Raw genomic sequence first — 6,124 nt, forward strand, 5'->3', positions numbered from 1 at the left:
TGAAATCTCTACTCAAACATCAATTTGCTGAAACAAGCTGTTCAAATATTTCAAATCTTCATTGCCTTATCTATAAAATAGGAAAAATAAGAATTCTACTTTCTAAAGGTGTTTAGACAAGTGCCTGACACATAGTAAGTATTCCACAGATGTTCCTTTTCATTGTCCTTATTGCTGTTATCAAATGAAAAGTTAATGAAGTACAAATAAGATCAATTGAAGAAACATCAAAAGATGATGTTTCTTAACTACCAATTTCTTGGGCCATTGATTTTGAAAATAAAGATTAAATCAACCATACTCAACCCTAAACAAAAGCTACGTCTCTCTACCACTGGTACAAATTCCAGTACCTGAATTCTGCTTCATGACATCAGATGATTTTTAAAAACAATATGTGTCTCATGATACTCTGTATGGTAGAATTCTTCATATTCTTCATATGTTTGCTTTTATTATACTACCCATTATTTAGTTTTGGACCTCACAGAATGATTTCAAATACAAAGGTTCGACTATGTATCCTCTAAGAATTCAAATAAAATTAATATCTGCAAGCATTCATCAATTAATTCATCTTAAAAATTCCATGTTTGCTTCAATAGTAACACCAAGTTTTGGTTCAATTTCTAATTATCAACGTATGTATATTTGGAAACAAAATTGATTCATGTACATACACTAATTTTATTTTCTTATACTATGATATCCCCTGAAAAAAGGCATTAACAAGATAACAAGTGGTAAAGACAATACAGTAGTTTCTATTGTTAATATTGTTAATCCTGTGTTCCAAGAAATAAATGTCCTCCACACTGAAAAATTTCCAATTCCTTATACATATTCACATTACTTATTTCTATGAATATTTATAGATGCGTATTTCTAACAGTGTTTATTAAAGCAGCCAAAAAAGCATTCAGTTAAAAATATCCAACTTAAAAAACAGTGGAAATGTACATTAGTGAGATAAATATGATAAAATATGTGTGTGTGTGTGTGTACATGTGTATGTATGTGAGTGTTTATGTAACCAATCTTGGTGGAAACCAAGGAAAATTTTAGACTTCTATTAAGTTAAATGGTTTTCTTCACCTACAAATTGCCAAGCATTGTGCTGGGCTCTAGGAATGTAACTGAGATACTATCTATACTTACTAGGCCAGGCGCAGTGGCTCACTTCTGTATTTCCAGCACTTTGGGAGGCCAAGGTGGGTGAATTGCTTGAGGTCAGGAGTTCAAGACCAGACTGGACAACATGAAGAAACCCTATTTTTACTAAAAATACAAAAATTAGCCTGGCCAGATGGTACCCCACTGTAGTCCCAGCTACTCGGTGGCTGAGGCAGGAGAATAGGTTAAACCAAGAGGGCAGAGGTTGCAGTATGCTGAGATTATTATGCCACTGCATTCCAGCCTGGGTGACAGAGCAAGACTCCATCTTAAAAAAAAAAAAAAAAAAGTTATACTTACTGTCTATTATACACAGGAGCAGAATATTTATCTCATTGAGACAAATTTCCACTGTGCTTTAAGTTGAAGATGCCATGCTTTCAGGTGAGTGCAGCAGAATTATAACATCAGCAGACCAAGAAAGTAATGCTTTCCAGGAGTTAACAAAGAAAATAAAAGCCCTCTTCAAAAACTAATAAATAAAACTTACTATTTCCTTCACTAAAATTAATATTTGTGACAGCTATTGTTGGGGGCAAATATATCCCTGAACAAAACAAATTTGCATTTTGTCCTGCTAGTCACACTGTAGTATATTCAGACACTTTGTTTTGAGGAACCAATAAAAACAGTTGAAATATAAAACTTTAGACGAAAAATATGAGTGGCTTGCTTCAAGTATAGAAAGAAGTACAAAAGATTATCAAAAAGACCATTCAGCATATAACCATTCTTCAAAAAGAAAAACACATTCAGAAAGCCTGAATTATTTTTCAGAACTGGTCAGAAATAATTTCAGAAATTATTTTTCAGTAAGATGTCATATTTCACAGTAAAATAATTTTAGAAAATGCTCCAACCATTTCTATTTCTTATCAAGTAAAAGCAAATATTAGTAGGTTAGTCTCTGAAATTTGGTGCACTGAAAAAACTACTGCATTTGATTGAATCCTATATTTCTCAAATTTGAATTTCCTATAAAAACTGTTTTTCACTGATCATCTGTCCTCTAGAATTACCATAGCATAGGACAATTTTTAGACATGTTGTTCTACTTTATATATACACATGGATTCTCATAAACAATAAAATCAGGACACCTCTGTAAAAGTTAATATATGTGAATTATAGGATTAAAAATGGGTGGAAAGGTTATTTTTCTCCATTATAATCTATATTCATCTATTTCTCCTTGATCAATGATTACCTTCCCCAGCATCACAAATGAGATATAGTCATCAAAACTGTAAATCGCAAAGAAATCAAAGACAAGTTAAACTGTATGGTAATTTTTTTTACAAATAAATATTACTTAAAATGTCATTAAAATTCTCTTTTTTATATGTAATTTCTTCTTGGTTTTATGTTAGGAATAAAAATAAGAGCATATATTTGATCTTAAGTAGGTCTATCTCATATGATATTAAAAAATACTATACTTTCTATAAACCTAATTGTATCAACTAAAAACATCTTTGCGAAATACGTGGCTGTCTTTATTTCTAAAACTCAGTGCTTATTTCCAATACTGGAAGATTCTACAGTTCTGTAGAAACATAAAGTCTATTTTGGCAGTTACTACCAAACTATATAGAAATCCAGGTCTAGTTATTTAATTGATCTAAGTTTATTTATGATTAATAAAAATTACATTTTCAAAAAGGAACAAAGATCTTCAGACACTTTATGAAGGTGTTGTTATCACTGGTAACTATCACATTAGACTTTCCATAGATTATAAAGGGGTTTAATAGGGAAAGTAAGTAACTTCATAAGGTCTATTTAGAATGACCTTCACCATTTTATTCTCCAGGTCGCTTGAGTAACTATCAGAAAAGCAAGAGATTAAAGCAGAATTAGGTTTGATTAAGTGTAATGTTTCCTCTTAACTGTTTTTCTTAACATCAGAGAAGATACTAATTGATAGCAATTGACTAGGAGTTTCTTTAATAAGGTCATTCATATTCAAAAATTAATTCATTTGTAATCTGTTTCAGGGACCAGACACCTTAAAGATACCAAACTTCTTTTTATACTAGCAGGATTTTACAATGAGTGAAAGAGAAGTAGAGCAGGACATGCAATATGGACAACAGGTACAACTCATCTTTTAATAAGTAGTAAAATATAAGTTGAATAATGCGAAAAGAAATGGAGAAAATTGTCCCACTCAGTAGAACCCTATATTTAATGACAGAATGAAACCATAAAATGTACATTCTTCTTTAGATTCTATCTCAAGATTTGACAGTAACTTGTTAGACATTAATTATAACATATAAAAATTCAAAAGAGAGCTAAAAGCAAGTAAAAGGTTGAATTAAGGTAAATTTGATGAAGACTTAGTGTTCTATTTTATTTATATTTACGTAATTGAGAAATAATCATCTGGATAAACATATGCAGACATTTTAGGCAAGATACAAGAATAAACATAGTAGTTACATTTATCACGTCTCATCAGCCATTGAAGTAAATGATCAGAAAAAAAATAGATTTAAAAAACTTTCATCAAAGTTGAAAATTTAGGAAAGTGTCATTGATGTGTGGTAGACACACTTAAATGAGAAGAGCTTGTAGGGCTTGGTAGGTGCATTGTGAGGCTGTTTTACCTCTCTTTCACTCCATCTGACCCCTTCCTCCTTTCCCATTCAAAAAGTTAAGGCTCTCTACTCGGCCTTTTTACTTTTGTGTATTCCTGGATTGGGGCTACATTTTTGTTTTTCCTGTGGTGTTTGACAGGAACAGAGTGATTATTGTCTGTAAGTTTTTGTCTAATCAGGCTGCTCTGTTCCTAGTTCTTTAGCTTTAGAGAGCTAGATTTTTGGTGGGACAATTCTTATCTATGCACATTGACATGACTCATTATATACAGTATTCACTCCTCTGTCAAAGCCTTACAATACTTAAAAATACAAACTTAGTTTGACATGGTAAATGGATATTATTGTCATATGTATAATATGATTTCCATCCTGATGAAGCTATAAGAAGGCAGCCAATACCCTCCCCACTCCTCACTAGGGTGTCATCAGAGAAGGCTAAGCAGGGAGCCAGGACTTTCAGCCCCATAGGTAATAACAAGCAATCTCTCTTGTGAAGTTACTGGAGACCATGAAGCTACCTGGATTTCCAAACCCATTCAGCAGTAGTGAGGTATCCCTTCCACTTTTCACTGGAGTGATGTCAGAGTGGTCCTAATGAAGAATCAGGACTTTTACCATGACCCAGCATTAATGAGGCCTCTGACTCTAAGTGATGGGGGACGCCACATGGCGAGCAATAAGGAGGCATTCATATCCTTCTCAACCATGGAGGTATAGTGAAGGACTAGCAGAGAGCCAGAAGTACCACTTGAACCCAGAAGTAATGAGGAGCCCTCACCTGTGTGTGTTAGCAGTAGCCAAGTGGAGCACTTGCATTTCTACCCCCATCTGACAGTAAAGAGAAAATAACCCCATTCCTCTGCCAAAGTGTTGTCAGAGGACACCAGTTAAAACAGAAGGTTAAATAAGATTCAAAGTGTCATAACATAACATTCAGAATAACTAGGTACAGTTTAAAGTTACATGCCATACAAAGAACCAGGAAGATCTCAAAATAAATGAAAAAAGATAATCAAGATACCAACACTGAAATAACAATGATTATCTGACAGAAATTTTAAAGCAACCATTACAAAAATGCTTCAGCAAGCAACTACAAACATGCATGAAACAAATGAGAAAAGTAGTGTCAGCAAAATATAAAAACTTTATAAATGAATAAATAACATAAAGCAGAAACCTAATGGAAGCTTTACAACTGAAAATTACACAGATTCTGGGAATTAGAATGCGTACAACAATGATATTTATGAATGGGAAGATTCAACATAAAAAAAAAAATGGATGTCTACTCTCCTATAAAGGAATTTATGGGTTTAATAGCATTCCTGTGAAAATCTTGGCACAATATTTTGGAAGATATAGAAAAAAATTTTCTGAAATGTAATATGGAAAGACAAAGAAACAAGAATACTAAAATAATTCTCATAAAAAATAATAAATGGGAATAATCAGTTTATTTGATTTCAAGACTTATATAGCTACAATAATTATGACAATATGGGATTGGTAGAAGTGTATAATAAGATCGATTAATAGAAGAGAGTAGAGAACCTAGAAACAGACCCACAAAAATGTGACCAAAGGGAATATAAAAATGGCAAATAAGCACAAGAAAAGATATCAACATCACTATCCATTACAGATTGTTAATTAAAAGTACAATGAGTTATCACTAAATGCCTATCAGAATAAATGCAATAAAATATAGCAGCAATATCTAATGCCAGTAAGGATGCAGAGAAACTGGATTACTCACATATTGTTTCAGGAAATACAAAAAACATACAGCCACACTGGAAAATAATTTAACATTTTCTTCAAAACTAAGCATACTACTTCTATACCACTCAGCAATTGCACTTCTGGGTATTTATTTCTTAGAAATGAAAACTTATGTTCATGTAAAAACTGTACATGGGTATTTACAACAGTTTAATTCATAATAGCCAAACCTGCAAACAACCCAGGTACCTTTCAACAGATTAATACTTAACTGTGGTATATCCACATCATGGAAGACTACTTAGCAATAAAAATAAATTAACTATTGATGCACACAACACACTGAATAAATCTCCGGAGAGAGTGAAAATGTCAATTACAAAATGTTAAATATTACATTACTTCATTTATATAACATTCTTGAAATAACAAAATAATAGGAATGAAGAGTATATAAATGGTTGCCAGTAGTTAAGGGAGGGTGACGGTGGTAGGAAAGTAGGTGTGTCTATAAAAGGGTAAAAAAAGTAATTCTGGTAGTGATAGAAATCTGTATCATATCAATAGCCTGGATATGATATTCTATTGTAAGTTTGCAAGATGTTATTGCAGGGGGAAAG

Source organism: Macaca mulatta, chromosome 5, assembly GCF_049350105.2.
Source record: "Macaca mulatta isolate MMU2019108-1 chromosome 5, T2T-MMU8v2.0, whole genome shotgun sequence".
In the NCBI taxonomy this organism is placed as follows: domain Eukaryota; kingdom Metazoa; phylum Chordata; class Mammalia; order Primates; family Cercopithecidae; genus Macaca; species Macaca mulatta.